This window comes from Mustela nigripes, chromosome 14 (genome assembly GCF_022355385.1).
Source record: "Mustela nigripes isolate SB6536 chromosome 14, MUSNIG.SB6536, whole genome shotgun sequence".
In the NCBI taxonomy this organism is placed as follows: Eukaryota; Metazoa; Chordata; class Mammalia; order Carnivora; family Mustelidae; genus Mustela; species Mustela nigripes.
In genome coordinates this window covers 51,503,793-51,523,944 of record NC_081570.1, presented here as the reverse complement: position 1 = coordinate 51,523,944, position 20,152 = coordinate 51,503,793, and positions in this window count along the sequence as shown.

Sequence of the window (20,152 nt, the reverse complement as noted above, 5' to 3'; positions counted from 1 at the left end):
GCCCCTTTCTTTTGCTCTTAAGAGTTTAATTTTTTACTTCTGAAAGTGCCGATATTATTGTTTTTTAACTTTTATAGTATTTTTTCCTCCATAATCAGCTTCTTTTCATAGTACTTCCTTTTTTATGGCTTAATCCCTTTCTTATGTTGTCTTACAGAGTGTTGTTTTATAAAAGTTCTTAGACACAGATCTTGATCATTATGGATTGTTTTTTACTAACTTTACTGAAGCTTTTTTGCTTTGGCTTCTACCAGATACTTCAGAGAGATCACCAACCAAACCTCAGTTATCGTGTTAACGTCTCAATTTGAGGCCCTGAAACTATGCATATTATATTTATTTTAACCTCAAATTTATGGGAGGCACAGGCCTGAGACTGTGAATTTTGGGGAGGTTCCCCCCCCCTCCAACTTAAAGCCCAAAAGAGACAGATAAGCTTCTTTGTCATCTTATCGTGGTAAACATATTTCTTTTCTAGTTCAACTCTTGTCAGAAAGAGCAGACATTTAAGAATCTTGGTTTTATCCATTAGTTCTCAGTCCCTCATGCACACCCAAAGTCCCATGTTTGTTTGTTTGTTTTTTTCCTATGTGAATATTAAGACCTAAGTCTAAGTTACTGAAAACAGTTCTTCCCCAAACCAATTGAAACTCTGTTCTACGTTATCGGTTAGCAATCTGTTCATTTTTGGTACCTAGGATTGATTGATTTTCTTTTTTTCTTCTTTTTCAGTTGTACTTTTAAAATGTTTGTTTTATTTCTAGGCATTTCTTCATTTTTATTTCTAGCATTTCTAGGTCTTAGTAGTGGACAGCTTGTTTTTGTTATCTTAAATCACTGTATTGTCAGAAGTCCCAGTTTCCTCACCAGTAATGTGGGGAAAGTAATTTATTTACCTCATAGGATTTTTAGGATTAAGTGAGATAATGTAATAAAGTGCTTAGCATAGTGCCCATTATGTAAATGGGGCATAAACTCATGACTCAGAGATCAAGAGCCATGTGTGCCACTGACTGAGCCAGTCACGTGCCACACATTTTTTTTTTTTAAATTTTAAATTCAAGCCCTTATATGGGACTTGAACTGAGGACTACAGACCAAGAGTTGCATGTTCTACCAACTAAGCTGGCCATACACCCCAGTTATAACATTAATTAATGCTGATTAACAAGCTCTAGATAAGAACCCAAATCTGCATAAGGAAAATTACTAAAATAAGTTTAAAAATTAACATTTTTGGCCTCTTTTTAGAGTGTAATGTTGGCCTATTTTAAAGTTAGCTCCCTATTTGATAAGATGTGAACACACAAAACTTAATGCTTGAGTATATTCTGTCTTGCAATTTACATCTTTGAGTGTGTCATTGCACTTTGATCGTGCTCTGCTTAGAATGTGGGTGAGGCATGGAACAGTATTTATAGATATTTGATACCTGATTCAATTGAAATTTGTCTTTTTTCATTTTACAGATAAATTTCAATTCAATTCCTTATAATGTACCTTATTTTATAAACATGTTGATAAGTTTCTCTATCAAAAATCATCACATTTTAAGCTGACATAAAATTAGATCATTTGAAACTCATTTTATTAAGAAAAATATAATCTCTCAGTCTTATTCTAGAATATTTATTTACCAGAAGTTATGAACTTCGAAAAGCATTGCATGGATTATTAACAGGCTATCTGGTTTGATTATTTCTCCTTAGGAATATAATTCATTTAAACAAAGGCCATATCTGATTAAAATGCTGTGTGAAAGTGATCTCTTTAATGTTCTTAAAATAGAGGAATGATGGAGGAAAAAAAACAATATTTTTGATCTGAGTTTTTAATGTAAAATTGAAGTAGATGCTATTCTTTTTGCTTCCATTCTGTAGCAGACGTTGTGTTTGTGATGCAGTCTGTGTATGTTGCAGTCACACTTTTGTTAATGTGTCTTCATTTCTCTGTGAAATGAAAGCTGACCTAGAACTGTGGTCATTCCTGTGTCAAAGTTGCAACAACTGTGGTCACTGAGCAATTACTATGGCAATCCGACTGGTCCTAAAGGGATAGTTGTGTTAGACCAAGATCTAAAATAATCTGTAGAAGGGGAATGAGCTGAGCTGTATGAGCTGAGTGCACTGTAATGCAGTTGGATCTTGTGTCACTGTTGAACCAGACGACCAAATTTATAAACAAGTAACTTATTCTGCAGAAGGATTAAAATCCTAGAAAATCTTTAAGTGCTGCTTTTTTACTTAATTGCTTTTTCTTTTTTTAAGATTTTATTTATTTATTTGACAGAAGGAGATCACAAGTAGGCAGAGAGGCAGACATAGAGAGAGCAGGAAGCAGACTCCCTGCTGAGCAGAGAGCCTGCTGTGGGACTTGATCCTAGGACTTGAGATCATGACCTGAGCCGAAGGCAGAGGCTTAACCAACTGAGCCACCCAGGTGCCCTTTAATTGCTTTTTTTTGATAATTTTATTTTAATAATGAAATATTGGTAGAACTCTAAAAAATGATACAGATTTCTATGTCCAAATAAAGTTCTTCTTCTTTCTTTTTTTTTTTTTTAGAAACATTAAAACATTTTTGAACTGGTTGTGAATAAAAATGTTATTGGTTTTCTTTTTTTTTTAACATGATCCTAAAATATTTACAAGGTATGTAACCGATAGAGATTACTAGTATATAGAAGAAAATTTGGAAAAATGACCACATATGTAGCAGTAGGACATGTGTTTTCATTCCTTTTTCCAGAGGGGTAATAGGTTAGTGCTGATCCATCTACGTTTTCTCCTTCCCTCACATCTGTTGTTCAGTTGTGAAATTTTTGTGTGCGGCTAGTACTCAGCTGGAAACAAATGAAAATCCTGCCTTTTTCAAAACTGTTTTTGTTTATTTCTTTATCTTCATTCTTTAATTCATTCAGCATATACCAAACACTTGTTCTATACCAGGCACAGTGGCAGATGGTAGGGGTACCTTATTGAATGACTATCAGGGCTTCCTTGATAAGTTTCTGTTTAGATAATTTTTTCCCTCTCTTTACTTTTCATTCCTGTATTTTCCTATTGTTTTCTTTCTGTACCCCTTCTCTTCCTTACCTTTATTTCTTTCCTTCATTTTCTTGCTTTTCTTCCTTTCTTTCTTTGTCGGGAAATTGCTAGAGGGCTTTCCTTTCTTGTTCAGGCTTGTCTAGGCTCAATAGATGAAACTCCTTTCTTTGCACTACAGTCTTTTCCCGTGGGAATTCAGGGACATTCATAACTTTTGGCCTGACTTAGCTGTGTCTGTACCTCCTCTGAGGAAAATTGGTTGCCAGCTGATGAGAGTATCATTTCCTCTACTGCCATGGAATCATACTCCTCTGCCTTTCATCATGCTGCCAAACTTTGTGAAGAGTGAATCCTTTGGGGAAAGACATCTTCCTGTCTCTGTCTACAAGCAATCATTTTTTGTTAAAACCATTTTTTAAAAATTGGTTTTTATATCTGTGTACTTAAATTTATCTCCAATTTGGTTCCATTGGTCACAGAATAGTTTTACCTTACTGGCTGAGTATTTTCATTCTTGCTGAGCTTCCCTCAGTGAATATTATAGGTATTTTCCAGCAGTATTTTTGGGAAAGAGGGTGTAGTGGTAGACAGATGTCTCATATAAATTCAGATATAGCATTGTCCTATTACTTTCTGACACAATGTAGTAAGAAATCAATGCAATCAGGGTCACAAATGACAGTAGATAAGGATAAGCAACCTGGGTTTATCTGAATGCACAGATAAATTAGAATTATAGGATTAATTCTATCCTGGAAGAGTTCTTTTGATCCAGTCCTGGCTCTTTAAAGTTGAAGAGCAGAGATGTGACATGCTAGAAATCATACAGCAAGTTAATGATAGTTGGGGTTAGAACTCACATTGCAATTCCCAGTTTCTTTTCTTTTTAAGATTTTAGTTTTGAATAATCTCTACACCCAATGCAAGGCTCCAACTTACAACCCCAAGATCAAGAGTCACATGCTGTACTGACTGAACCAGCCAGGTACCCCTCAATTTCCAGTTTTCTTTTTCACCTGGCAGGATATAGGAAGTAAGGCATTGGGAAAATTATCTTTTTGGTGGGGAGTTATCATTTGATGGAACAAGATTTGTCAAACCTGTTTGTCAAAACCTCAACTTTTCAGCTGAGAATCAGAGAATCTAGTTGCATACGATCCTTGTGCAACCAACTGAGATGTTGAAAGAACTAGTGTAATAAAATTAAGTGCTGTCTAGTAAATATTCAGTCTGTGTCTTTTAGCTCTTATATCCATAGTGTGGGTTTATTTTATGTCTTGTTTGTTGATGTTGTCTATTGCTCAGGAGAAATATGATTTTTCCTTCACCCCAAGGGTTGCAATTAAAGGTAAAGTTGAGGAAGGTAAATTTGCTTTTGGTGAATTCAGGGAATAAGTGATACAATAAAAAGTTGGGGATATAAAGCCACAGAAATAAGGAATCAGAACTCCAAGTTCATTTACTTAATTGTTATTTGAACTGGCTTAGTACACTTTAATCTCAGTGCTGAGGAAGTAATTTTGACTCTGGCTTTCCATCCCCAATTGAATGATAAGAATCATTTCTTCTCTGCTCCATTGGCATAGATAATAGTTTCTTTTTTGGCGTGGTAACCAGGCTCCAAGATGGTCCCCAGTGATGCCTTTCCTCCTGCTAATCATGGCCTTGTATAGTTAGTCCCCTCCCAACATTATATCAACATTGGTTTTTGTGACAAATAGAATATGATAGAAAAAATGGTATATCACTTCTGAGGTTACTTCACAGAAGACATTGTGGCTTTTTTCTGCCATGTACTCTCTTGCATCCTTCACTCTGGTGAAGGCAGCTATGAGCTCATGAAAATACTCAGACAGCTCTATGAGAGGTCCACATGGCAAGGAACAGAAGCCTTCCACCAACAACCAGTGTTGAGGAAAACCAGCTTTTTGCTAATAGACATGTGAGTGAGCCGTTTTGGAAATGGATCCTCTAGCTCTGGTCAAAGTTTCACATGGCTGCAGCACTAACTGGTTGTTGGACTACATGAGAAATCTTGCCCCAGCCCCACTTAGCTTAGTCACACTCAGATTCCTGACCGCTAAAACTGTAAGATAATAAATGCTTGCTGTTTGGAGTTGCTAAATTTGGGAGCTATGTTACACAGCAGTGGATAACTATGTAATTCACAAGAAAAAAGTTGAATATTCTCAATTTAAAAGCAATTATAATAGCAATAAATGTAGATATTTTTATTATGAGATTTAATCCTTAGAAACAAAACACTGTGTCTATACTTGACCTATATCAGTATTTTCATTTTATGACATAGGAAACAGGAATAGAAAATTCAAGTTATTGGGGTGCCTGGGTAGCTCAGTGGGTTAAGCCTCTGCCTTCAGCCTGGGTCATGGTCTCAGGGTTGTGGGATTGAACCCTGCATTGGGCTCTCTGCTCAGCAGAGAGCCTGCTCTACGCCGCCACCCCCCCCCCCAAAACCCAGTCTGCCTCTCTGCTTGTGATTTCTGTCTGTCAAATAAATAAATAAAATCTTAAAAAAAAAAAAAAAGAAGAAGAAAACTCAAGTTATTTGTGTTGGAGGAATGGTGGTAGCTAAAAATTAAAACATAGTTTTTTCCTTTTTCCATTTCTCTTTGAACTATGGTTCTATTAAAATATAGGTAAAGGGTAAGTCCAAAGTGACACCAACAAATTCAAAAGAATTACAGTTTGAGGACACTTACTTAAAGAGAAGTTTGCTGACGGCTCTTTGTTTTTTGTTTGCTTGCTAAGATTTTATTTATTTATTTATTATTATTTATCATCATCATCTATTTATTTATTTATTTAAGAGAGTGAGAGAGTGAGTGAGAGAGAGATTAAGGGTGGGTGGCAGAGGAAGAGAATCTTAAGCAGATTCCATTCTGAGCACAGAGACCAGTGCTGGGCTTGATCTCACAACCCTGAGCTCATGACCTGAGCTGAAATCAAGGGATGCTTAACTGACTGAGACACCCAGGTGCCCCAGCTCTTGTTTTAATATTAAATAATTTCAAGTGGTCGGAGTCATTTTATCTTTAAATGCAGATCAGTTATGCCACTTTCAATTAATAAATGTGGAGGTGGTTTCATGGATAATTTATCTCAGGCCTGGATGTGAATATTTTTTATCAATTCAGCAAACATTTGTCAAGAGCACCACTGCTGGCCAGGGGATACAAAGATAAATAAGATATCTGCTCATGAGTAGCTTATAGGTTAGTGGTGGGGAAGATCATTTCAATAGTATGGGAAGAGTTCTGATACAGGATTTAAAAGGAAGAGGTAGATGTACAGTAAGTGTACCTAACCCAACTTGGGAGTTCAGGGAAGGCAAATGACTTTCTCAAAGGGGTACAGCCCGTTTGTAGCATTTTGAATCTGCCCTGGTTGTTTTCTAGACACATGGAGTTATAGTAAGAAGATTGTATGCTGCCTGCCTATTATCTATATATAATGGTAAGGTGCTCTCTGTTTTTTACAGTGACCCTTTCTATGACAATTATTCATTGAGATATTATTCAAACTTTTTTTAAAACTTGCTTTTTCTTCCAACCAGGATAAAAGGAATGGGATAGAGATACCAAGAAAAAGAAACCTTAAACTACAAAACAAAACCCAGGAAAGAGAGAAGTGTTGGGAGCATGAATTAGGAGATTGAAATATATGTCAAACTATAAGAATAAAACATTGAGGGTATGGAATTCTTTTTTTTTTTTTTAAGATTTTATTTATTTATTTGACAGAGATCACAAGTAGGCAGAGAGGCAGCAAGAGAGAGAGGAAGGGAAACAGACTTCCTGCTGAGCAGAGAGCCTGATGCGGGGCTCCATCCCAGGACCCTGAGATCATGATCTGAGCCGAAGGCAGAGGCTTTAACCAACTGAGCCACCCAGGCTCCCCGAGGGTATGGGATTCTTAAAAAAACTTTATCAAGCATATCTTCTTAGTGATTTTTCACATATATTTTTAGCCACCAGTCAGTAAGAAATCTATGACAAAGTCCTGATTTGGCTTTAAGGGAAGATTGTACCTGTGGATCAATTTGGTAGAACCTGGGGATCTGGGGTACCCAAAAACAAACAATTGGTAGAATCTGGAACTTATTTATTTCAGTATGAACAAGCAAGTTTCAGACATCAGGGAGCCAAGGAAACTTCCAACATTGTTTTATGAATAATGCAGTATGAATGAACAGACCTTTCACATCTTCATTCTGAGCTCTGCCCACAAACCAGAGGTCAGCAGGCTCTTTGATCCAAAGGGGGAGCACAATGTCTAGAGGTGCTGGTGGTGCTGGTGGTTGGTACTGTGGGACAGGTGGGGATAAAAGAAAATAAGATAAAGATAAAAAGAGAGAAAGAGAGAAGATAAAAAGAAAGACTGGAAGAAGTGAAGAGGGAGAAAGAAAGAAGGAAATGGGAGAATTAATAACTAGTTTGTTGCACACTGCTAGCCACTGTACCAAGTGCTTCGCAAACCTGATCTCAGTCCTCACTACAGTCCTATGACGTGGTTGCTGATAGTTTCTGCTTTACTGATGAGGATAGTGAGGCTAAAAGATGGTCATTTGCCAAAAGTCATACAGCTAGTAAGTAGCAGAGCTGTGATTTGAGCTCTGGTCTGTCTGCCTCCCAAATCCAGCACTCCTAACCACAATGCCGGGAAGGGAATATATTTACCCACTGTGTTGTGGGAGGGGGTTACCACAGACAACCAACTGGACTGCTCCATGGCTGGCTCTGGGAATTTTTTTTTTTTTCTCTAAGTTTGTAGACAAGTCTTTAACAGAATGAAGATCCCTTAATTGGATTTGCCTGTTATCCAATATTGCACACCACATCACATGCTGTGCTTCAGTTCCTTACATGAATCAGTTAGAACCTTCCCATTTAGTCTAATGAACCCTAATTTCAGACAAAGGTAACTGTCACCTTTTGTTTCATCCTGTGCTTTTATTTTTCAAATACCAGAGCCGACCTCTGAACTCAATCTGCACTTGCCTATTGATGCATAAATATCTATAATATCACAGTAAATTAAATTCTATTTTAAAGGGTTTCTATTTAACAATCTGTCAGAACTTTCACAGTATTTGATTTCTGGTCTCCTCCGTCCAGTGACAGGTTTATCTCAATATGGCTTGATTAATGAAACCTTTTATTTGGTGTAAGCACACCTATTATTACCATAATCTCTTAATGCTTGCTTAGGCAACATTGAGGTCTGGCGGCAGGGACTCTCAAAACTTCTAGCTTCTTTAGCTCTACCAGAACATTGGGTGAGATTAACGGGCCGGGAGACTGATGCCCTCCTAATGGGGAGCATGGTAATGTTAGTGTCAGCTAAATGATATAGCACTCTGTCTCAGAGCCTTGGCCAAACTCCCTTTCAACCTCTAGGGTTTAAGAAGTGTTTCCGACTTAGTGCCAACAAATCCGCCTTCCTCTCCATTGCTACCTTGTCCTTGCATGTCAGTCATTGGGGGGCGTGGCTGACATCTCCCTTGGTAGCCAGGAAATTGCAATGTGCACTGTGTAGCTGAGAAGTGGGATGAAGTCTAAAATAAAAGAATATATTGAAAAAGAGTGTCTTAATGAAGCCAAGGGGCCAGGCACTAATAGCTCTTAAGAAATAGAAATGACTTTATGATGGATATTCCACAAGCAACCTTTTCAGAAAAGAAGAGTGCAATTGAATTATGTTTTGTTCCTGACAAGTATTTACCTCTAAGAGGAGCTGCCATTACTGCTGGATTACCTCCTACATGCTTCTAAAGCCCTGCGAAAAAAAATATTTTGGATTTCACATAGACTCAAAGCTGTCACTCTGTTTTACTTTGCTATTAAATATTTAGTAATGTTGAAAGTGAGACATTGAAAATAAAATGTGAAACTTGTTTGTGCTGCAGAAATTGTCTTCTCTGCAGGTTTTTCCTCTCTAGTATTTTCTGCACTGGTAAAATGATAGGCTTCTGCCGTATATTAAACTGTTCCTTTATTTGTACCCCTGTCTGCCTCTAATGCTTAAAACATCTCATACTGCCTTTTTTTTCCCCTTTTCTCTTTTCAGTTTGTTGTCATTGTGGTTTTAAGTGCAATGAAATCCACCTGGAGAGTTCTGCTGTTTTTAAACTTCCTGAGGTAGGAAAGAGAACAAGATAATGTTCATAAATGTGAGTCAATGTCCTAACAAATAATTAAATCAGATAAAAGAAACAAGTGAGTCTGTTATTTAAAAAGAACATGTTTTTAAAGAGCAAGTTAGTTAAAAAGTGCTTTATGATTATTATCATTCTTTGTTCAGACTGAAATAATCAGAAGGAAAATAACCCTTGAAAACAATAGAAAATAGTATTTGTTTATCTAGTGACTGTAGCTTGATTATTAATTTGATTGTGTTTGCAATTTGTTATTAAATATATATTAAAATGCAGAAATTTTTTTTTGGAGTTTCTGGAATGAAAAGGAAAATACTACAGAAAATATTTTTTTGAAGTGGTGACATCAGATTTTTATTATCAGTTTAGCTCTAACTGGATTAATTACAATCAGATTGAATAAATAAGTATGGTTAACTGTACTTTCAGAATTAGGTATATAGCTTAAGAAGATCCATTCAATAAAATAAGGAAGTAGAGAACCTAGTTTAATTTAAAATGAGACTGAAAGTCAATCAAATAATTTTCAATTAACATAATTAATAATCCAGATCTCGTGTTCTGCTGAAAAGTATATAACATTTTTCTTCATTAAAAATATTCTGTGTAAGAAAATACAGAAGCCTCTCCATGAGATACTGAGCGGAGGATTATTATAATTCTCTAACATGTTTCTTAGTTTTTAGTTTATTTCACATCATGCTTTTTAACCTTAGACAACAAATATTGTTGTACCATGAAGACAGCAAATCCAAACAATTACATATGTAGTCCAAAGGCATACACAAGAAAATCAATATTTGACATCTTTGCAACTCCCTCTTTGCAGTAGCGTTCAATAGCTCTTATTCATTATACACTTATATCTCTTTCAGATTCGCCTTTGTCACTGGAAACCCATTTTTTTTTCTCCTTTGACTTCCACATAACTTCTTTGCCCTGTACTTTTACAGATGCCTTCTGGCTATAAATACTAATGAAATCTCTTTGCTTAATTCAATTTTGCTGGTACACTTACAGTTATGACCTAACTTTCCCACGAGAGAGACTGATTGAACATTCCACTACCTTATGGATGGGAGCAAACATTCTTACAGAACTGGACTGACAATTTCCATAATTATAGAATTCACAGCCTAATGACCTTAAAAAACAATAAAAAGATCTCTTGTTAATTCCATTTCTGTTACTGACATTCAAGATATTTCATTTTTCACGGGACAACAAATTTACTTTTTTATTTTCCAAAGAGCAGTCTATTCTTTCCCCCCAGATTAAATTTTCTGAATATTGAAGTATTCCATTGAATATTTAGCATTTCTTTGTCTTTTAAAAGTTAGAATATTTATGATCCTTAGAATGCGTTTGACTGATTTATAGCAATCAATTATAAGAGTACGTTTTCAAATAGCCCTTTTAAAAATGAAGAATAGAATAATTAAAAAGATCACAAGTCCTCCCTTGCATATAATTATTTCATTATTTCATTACAGTGCAGAAATTATTTTTGCTGACTGTGAGCAATTTTAATTGAGCGAGATCTGTGTTAATATACGATAGCAAGCAGTTCTTCCTAAGAAATAAGATCACTAATTGCCTAAATTTTTATTCAGTACAGTGAGTCTTATGAGTCACATTGCAATATAAACCTAATCACTAGGTAGAGTGGGTACAATACCTTTTCTGTAGTGTAGATATCCTAAAAGCATAACCTTCCTGCTAATTTATTCCTTCAACAGGTTTATTACCTTATTAAGCATTTGTTTTGTAGGAAATTCTTAATCTATCCAGTTATCACAAAAAAACTATGATAATGAAACATTAAAATTCAGACTCGAAGTCTACTAAAGCTGGCATAATAAGCAAAGCTAAAAAAAAAAAAAGCATTTTTCATACTTCTTAAATACCAAAGTGCTTAGCATCCTAGAATATTCTAGAAGCTTTTGGCTTGCAAGTAAAGACTGTTCCTGAGATGTGGAAATCTTTTTTTTTTTCAGATATGGAAATCTTGAGGGTAGAAAGACAGTCTGCTATTAAGTGAAATTAAATTAGATGTTAATAATAACCATATTCTTGCAAAAATTTAACATTCATCATAAATGTTATAGTATCTTTGGCATATCTAAATATTTTATATGTATCCGAGATATTTTCTTCCCAATGGTATTTTACATATATTTATTATTACGAAAGAATGAATAAATTATAATAAAATAAATCAGAACCATTATCTTTTTTTATTTTTTAAGATTTTATTTATTTATTTGACAGAGAGAGAGAGAGTAAGCAGGCAGGGAGAGAAGGGGAAGCAATCTCCCTGCTGTGCAGAGAGCCCGATGTGGGGTTTGATCCCAGGACTCTGAGATCATGACCTGAGCCGAAGGCAGAGGCTTAACCCACTGAGCCACCCAAGTGCCCCCAGAGCCATTATCTTAACAACATAGACTGTTTTGATAAAATCTGAATAAAAACATATTGTTCTTATATATAGTTTAGTATTGAATATACTGTTGAGGGTTTAACTTAGACCTTAACCAAAAAGTGCTATATTGGGGTACCTGGGTGTCTCAGTCTTTAAGTCTGCCTTTGGCTCAGGTCATGATCCCAGGGTCCTGGGATCAAGCCCTACATCAGGATCCCTGCTCAGCAGGAAGCCTGCTTCTCCCACTCCCACTCCCCCTGTTTGTTTTTCCCTCTCTAATGTGTCTCTCTCTGTCAAATGAATAAATAAAATCTTTAAAAAAGTACTGTATTTGAGTGTTTTCTTAGTTTATATATAACTTTTGAAAGTGAAAACAAAACATTTTGAAAACTCAGTGGTATTTATTGGTTAACCCATTTGTTCATTTAACAAATATTAGTAAGACTTCTATGTGCTAGATGTAATTCTAATATGCTAATACTACTTTCTTGCACCCTTCCAAGAGAAGTGCTAACATATTTGCCTCCTTTGCTTGGATTCAGGTATGTTTGTTGCTAAATGGGGAAGCTGACCAGATTGGTACTTAACCACCAATATAGAAATTACAGAGTTGTTTATAATTCTAGCTTCTAGACTTCAATATTTAATATGTTAGCAGTGACTAAAACCTTTTGGAAATCTCTAAGAAATGAGTTACTATTGTGAAGAGAACAATTTTTTAAATTTAGAGTGTTTTCATCAGAAATCAGAGTTTTGTGTGTTATAAAAGGTAAAGTAACCTATTGGAGGAGGCTTTCTAACAATGAAGAAGTTCTAGCATACTGCAGTGGAAATGTGATGTGATGTAGAAAAGAAACGAGACTGTCCAGAGTCCTGGCTTCTGTTACTGCTTATTGTTAACTAGCTGTAAGACTTTGGGCAAATCTTGAAACCTCACTAGACCTTGTTTCCAGATCTGGAACATGTGAATAACCCTTACTCTATCTCCTCAAATGGATGCTGTTATGATTAAATAGTAGCTTCCTCATTTGTAAATTGAGAATTGCAAATTAGAGCACTTCTTAACCTGGGGCAGTCAAAGAATCCCTTTGAAACCATGCAGATTTGAATGTATTTGTTCATTTGTCCATTTTTCTGGGTAGGAAGTCTGTAGCTTTTGTCAGATTCTCAAATAGGCAAGTGACCCAAAAAAGGTTAAGAAACACTGGATTGGAAAATCTCTAGCATCCTTTCTACTCTTAAATTCAAATTTCATTCTTCCTCTCTGAATAATATATATGAAAGCACTTTGAAAGACTGCTAAACAAATGCAAAGTATCATTCTCCATCTCTCTTTATGGATCTAGCCTATGTAAAAGTCATAGCCTTACTTGAAAAGGTGATATTATATTATGTTGCATGGATTATTGAATAAACATATTGCCTGGGGGAATTCCTCAAATACAGGGTTCAGTATTGGACCCTTAGGAGAGTTAGAGAGTGTCACAGAGGCTAGAGATGATAGAAGGAAATCTAGGTGAGAGTGCAAAAATATTTTAATATAGGTTAGTATAGTCTAGTGGGGAGGCTTTAAACTAGTAATTAAACTAGCATGAGGCTACTGATCTAGTTCTAGTCTAGATTATGACACTCATAGCTGTGTCTCTGTTTCTTCTGCTCTAAAATGATTTTTACTAATTCATACCTCACAGGATTTGGGGAAAATTAAGGTAGTTAAATTAAATTAGTTAGTATAGGTGACAGTATTTTTTTTTTTAAAGATTTTATTTATTTATTTGACAGAGAGAGATATCACAAGTAGGCAGAGAGGCAGGCGGACAAAGAGGAGGGAAGCAGACTCCCTGATGCTGGGCTCTATTCCAGGACTCTGGGATCATGACCTGGGCTGAAGGCAGAGGCCCAACCCACTGAGTGACCCAGGTGCCCCTAGGTGACAGTGTTTTTAGTCAATGGTACAGTGTTACGCAAAAGCAATGAGTTCTCCCTTCAGAGGAGGAGATTCCCACTATTCAGAAATTCCTGTTAATGAAGGGGAGGTAAGTTAGGGAGGGCACATTGAGTTAGAGTACCCTTAACCACAGTGAAACAAACCTGCATAGGCAGAAACTTTTTTTTTATCTAGGAAATATTTGAAATGAGTTTCAGTCTACCTCTTTTTTTCTTTCTTCTGGATTTGCATCGGAATGGAGTGAAAAGAACACTTGGCTCTAGAATTTGTTTGCTTTCTTTCTTAGAGTGAGTGTGAGTTCCTAGATAGAAAGCAGAGATGGGATTTCATGAATTTTTATATCCACAGCCTTATGAGGATTCTGAAGTTCACACAAGATAAGTGACTTAATACTAATACCATAACCACCTTACAAATTTATTGGAAAGATAAAATTATGTAATGTACTTGACCATATTTTTAAAACTATTTAGACTACATAAATATAAAGCTGCTGCTTTTTTTGCTTTTTGTTCCTTTTGTCAGCTGCTCTAGTGTCAAAGATTTTTCCTTTATTAATAAACAGTCTCCTCATTCAACCAAGAGTGTTCTCTCTCTCTCTATATATATATCTTAATATAGTACCTATATAGTTCTCTCTCTATATATATTTATCTTGATATAGTTCCCCTATATCAAGATATAGGGTACACTGTATCCCAGAAATGCAGTTCCAGTGATGACAGAAAATGGTTATTGCTAGGTTATTTTTGATTGTGACATACCTGTTATGTCACCAAGTAGCTGCTGCTAGAAGCTGTGAGAGGAGAGGAAGAAGGGAAACCATGAATGTCTGATGAGTGAGACCCTTTGTACATATTTTGCTTGGAGCTCCTCCCACCTCCTCACCAAGTAGGTTAAGATTTTGAGAACCAAGACATTCAGACCTAAAGCTAAGACGCAAGGTTGGAGTGTCATCAGTTTTAACTGGTAAATGCAAAACCAGGAACTTTTGTGGGACCAGGCCATGAGTTTGCTCTGAATCTCATGGTTTTTCTGAATATGAGATTCATATTCAGTGTATATATCTAAAATTGATAGGCTTCATAATATAACAAAGACAGATTTATAATTAGAGAAATGTACTGTCTACCAGCCTGTCATTGGAGGAGTGGTAAAGTCAGGTTAGAGGAAAACTGCTGATTACCAGGGAGAGTTACCTTTTATTTCTAACAACTATATTCTCCTTGGTTTTAAAAGTACCTTTTTATGAGGCAATTTGATTTTGCGCAATTTTTTCTACTTAAAAAACTTATTAGGTGACCTGTTGGAGGAATTTGATCATTTATTGCACATCTACACATTCACTAGTAATGATGGAAGAATTTTTGGTTGTCTAGTTTATCGGAGAGAGAGATGAGCCTCACCATAAGAGAGGGTGGGGAATCTGGGCTCAGTGCCCAGGATTTTTCTTTGCTATTTGGATCACTGTGTTTGCTAGAATATATAATTAATCCCATTCTTGGAGTAATGCTTATTGCTGATGGCCATTGCTGAACTGAAATATTAAACCATATGTAATATATCTTCAATAAAATTGAGATTTAAGAGCCTTAAATGATGTATATATTTGACAGTCCTTAATGAAAATAGACTAAAGGAATTTCAGAGAATGGATAGGCTTAATGGTAACTTCATTCACGTGAAAGAAGTCCAGGATTATAAAATTAAATTTAGATAATTAGCATGACATTGGGGGTAGGATTATACCAATTCTTTAATATATAGGTTGTTGTTATTGTTGTTTAAGTTTTGGCTCTCCTACTTTATCTCTGGTGAAGGCCTTTTCTGAAGTTCTTTAAGATCAATTCTTTTTGGAGTACATTTTAGCCATAGTTAGACCATCAGGGGATTCTCTGATAATTCTCTTTTGAGTAATTCAATACATGGCATGATTTTCTTTTATTATTGAACCGATGCCTCAGCAAAGGGTTAGAGGAATTCTGCTGTTTGTAGCAAAAATCTTGTGCCAAGAACATTAACCTTGAAGTTCTATACACTTTGCAGGTCAGGCAATTACCACAGTTATCCTATTTACTTATTTAAGGATGTGGCTAGAAGAGCTTCCACAAAATGGACTGATAAATGTGAGTGGAGGGGAAAAATCAATTTCTTTTTTTTAAAAGGATAGACTGAGAATTGTAATGATGGAAAGAATTCTAAGATTCAGTTAAAATATCTCTTGAACAGGTCAGGACAAATCACCTGACATGTTGGAGTATGCCTATGCAGTCAAGAGTGGTAGAATATTTGAAATGAGACAGCACTTACGAATTTGATCAAATCCATTGGTCTTCAAACTTTGTAAAGGCTTGAGTTCCTTTATTTAAACAAAATCTCATATACTTAATATGTAAAACAGGTTTAGGGGGGAGCTATTCTCCTTGAAGCTGAAAAGGTCATACCTGTTCATATGTTTCCCCTTCTTCCTTCCTTCTGTGCTTTGAAAATCAGTCATCTAATCCAACTCTTTCATTCGACAAATATGAACATTCATTTCCAAGAAGGGTGAAGCAGCTTGTCCAAGATTGTATAAATAAAAGATGTCAGGGTTGATTCCCAGACCAGTGCTGTGCTTTATTGCATACCTTTCTACTTCAGACACTCTGCTTCTTGCTTGGAACTTGGCAAAGAGAACAAGTAGGGAATACTAGAGAAAATACCAGGGAATACTAGGGAAAAGAAATGTGGTCAGGGGTTGTGAAGACAAGTGGGTGATATGGATCACAAATACTGTTCTCTTAGCCTGGAGCCCAACCATTCATAGGATAGGTATTTGTTGATTGTCTATGATATACAAGGCATGGCTTGAGGCCACAAAGGAAGTGTAGAATCACAGTAGAATAATTTCTTAACCATTCTTTGCCTTGTATTTTCTCCCTAGAAATGTGAACAAAAAGGGCACCTGGGTGGCTTAGTCGGTTACACATCTACCTTCAGCTCAGGTCATGCTCTCAGGGTCCTAGGATGGAGCCCCACATTGCATTGGGCTCCTTGCTCGTCAGGAAGTCTGCTTCTCTCTCTCTCTCTCTGTCTCTGCCTCCCCCTTCATGCTCTCTCTCTTTCAAATAAATAAATAAATAAAATCTTAAAAAAAATATGAACAGGGGCACCTGGGTGGCTCAGTGGGTTAAAGCCTCTGCTTTTGGCTCAGGTCATGATCCCAGGGTCCTGGGATTGAGCACCACATCGGGCTCTCTGCTTAGCAGGGAGGCTGCTTCCTCCTCTCTCTCTGCCTGCTTCTCTGCCTACTTGTAATCTCTGTCAAATAAATAAATAAAATCTTTTTAAAAAATATGAATGAAATGATAATTTAGAGAATACATATCATATATTCACTATATGGGCATAGACTCTGGAAACAGACAGCCTGCTTTGGAAGTGGCCCCGACACTTACCTTGGGCAATTTTTTTTTTTTTTAAGATTTTACTTAATTATTTGAGATAGAGAGAGCACAAGCAGGGGGAGCAGCAGGTAGAGGGAGAGGGAAGCAGGCTCCCTACTGAGCAAGGAGCCTCACATGGGGCTTGATTCCAGGACCCTGAGATCATGACCTGAGCTGAAGGCAGACGTTTAACCAACTGAGCCACACAGGTGCCCCTAAAATGATGTCTTTAACTTGTCTTAGTCATTTTGGGATGCTATCTCAAAGTGCCATAGACAGGGTGGCCTACAAACAATAGAAATTTGTTTCTCACAGTTGTTGAGCTGGAAGTGAAGATCAGGATACCAGCATGGTCAGGGTCTGGTGAGGGCTTTCTTCTGGGTTGCAGACTGACAGCTTCACAAGGGGTAAAGAGCAGAGAGTTGGAGAAACTCTTGTGTCTTTTCTTCTGAGAGTACTAATCCTATTCATGAGGGCTTTATACAATTGCATTGGGGGTTTAGGATTTCAGCATTTGAATTTTGGGGGAACACATTCAATTAATAATAATACTTTAAGTTTAATGATAGCTCTTACACTATATATATATGATATACAGTATGATATACTTCACTTATCATGGTTCCTAAGATGCTTTGTATATCTTTTTTTTTTTTTTTAAGATTTTATTTATTTGATAGAGATCACAAGTAGGCAGAGAGGCAGGCAGAGAGAGAGGGAAGCAGGCTCCCTGCTGAGCAGAGAGCCCAACTCAGGGCTCGATCCCAGGACCCTGGGACCGTGACCTGAGCCGAAAGCAGAGGCTTTAACCCACTGAGCCACCCAGGTGCCCCTGCTTCGCACATCTTAAATGAGAATCGTGATAATTAGAAATATATGACTCTTGCCAGTGATACCCTTGTACATTAGTTATTTTTTTTTAATACATATGCTATCTTCGCAAATAAAAGGTAATACTGTGGGCATAGACAAGGCCATGGGTATATCTTCATATTTTCAGAGTCTAGCCTTGTACCTTGCACACAGAAGGCAATCAACAGATGTTTGTTATGTCATGAATTCTACTGTTAATTATAACATCTCTTCTTAATTTTAGTTTTTCTTTTCTAATTTTAAACTGTCAACCCAATTATAATATCTTCTATACTAATTTTTCTTTGTTCTGCTGGATCTGAGGTTCATAAATTTGTTGAACCATGAATAAAAGCAAAAAGCTAGCACATGTAGGTAAGAGCCATATGCATTGCTTTAATGAATAGTCATAGTGACATATGGAGGAGGACTGCCCGATTAATTATTGGGTTTGATGGAGTTGCTGCTTGCCTGAATGAGTCAGTCCAGGGGCCAATTTATAGTGGCAAAATTCTGTGATGGGCTGGTCTGACCGATAAGCAAAGTAAATAAATGAACCAAGTTGACTCAGTAGCCCAGATAATTTGCTAGATTAGCATGAAAATATTATATTGCTTCTTAACAAGATTTGCTTATTTTTTGGAAGTATGTAGAATCTCATGGTGAGATCCCATTTAATAAATTTCTTCAGCACATATAAACAAAATGTTTTAGTTCTTGAGAACCAATGGTGCAAATTGTCAGTCATATTAATAGTCAAAGAAACAGGTGTTTTTAGACTAACTTGGTTTTATAAAAATCTAACTTTTTAAAGTAGTAAAAACCATGAGTACTCAGAAAAACAAATTAAAATTCCACAGTATGTAAATTGAAAATATTTTCTTCCTGCCACTCCTAACTCCCTTATATCTCTTTCCCAGTAATAAGCAGTGTTACACATTTAAAAAAATATTCTTCCAGATATTTTTATGTATTTACATATGCAGGACCATATTTACCTATTTTCTTACAATTTGTGTTCTCTTAACAATTTCCCATACCAGAACATATAGATCTATCTCATTAAAAATTAATTGTGTAGGGGCGCCTGGGTGGCTCAGTGGGTTAAAGCCTCTGCCTTTGGCTCGGGTCATGATCCCAGGGTCCTGGGATGGAGCCCCCGGATTGGACTCTCTGCTCAGCAAGGAACCTGCTTCCCACCCCCTCTCTCTGCCTTCCTCTCTGCCTACTTGTGATCTCTGTCAAATAAATACATTTTTTAAAATCTCAAAAAAATAATTGTGTAATATTCATCTCTATGAATGTATCAAAATTTAATAACATCCATATTAATGGGCAGTGTTTTGCCATTACAATCAATGCTCAATGATCATCCTTTAAATAAAATCTTTGTGCACTGGTAGATTTATCTATAGGATAAATTTCTTGAAGTACAACTGGGCAAAAAGAAAATGCACTTGAATTTTATTTACTTCTATTTTTATTTTTAAGATTTTATTTATTTATTTGACAGAGAAATCACAAGTAGGCAGAGAGGCAGGCAGAGAGAGAGGGAGAAGCAGACTCCCCGCTGAGCAGAGAGCCCTGTGTGGGGCTCGATCCCAGGACCCTATTTGACAGAGAGATCACAAGTAGGCAGAGAGGCAGGCAGAGAGAGAGGGAGAAGCAGGCTCCCCGCTGAGCAGAGAGCCCTGTGCGGGGCTCGATCCCAGGACCCTGAGATCAGGACCTGAGCTGAGGGCAGAGGCTCAAACCACTGGGCCACCCAGGCGCCCCAAAAATGCATTTGAATTTTAAATAGATATTGCTAACTTGCCCACTTAAAAGAATACATTAAAATGTTTTTTTCCTTATTGGGTATTTTGTTATTAGTTTGTTTTAAAATTTTTTACTTTATCTCCAATGGATATTTATTTTTTCTGCTCCTCATTATTTCTGAAAGTTACCCAAATGTCTTTTGGAGAACTGTCTCTTTCCAGTGTACCTGGTATTAGGCCAGGTGACTGAGTCATGTCCAATCAAGAGCATTAGATCTTGCCAATAAATTGTTTTTGTTTTTGTTTTAATACCTTTATTTTTTCCAGTTTTACTGAGATATAATTGACAAATAAAATTGTATATATTTAAAAGGTACAGTGTGATGACTTGATAGACATTTGCATTGTGTAATGATTACTACAGTCAAATTAATTAATACATCCATTACCTTGGGTGCCTGGTGGCTCAGTGAGTTAAAGCCTCTGCTTTCAGCTCCGGTCATGATCCCAGGGTCCTGGGATT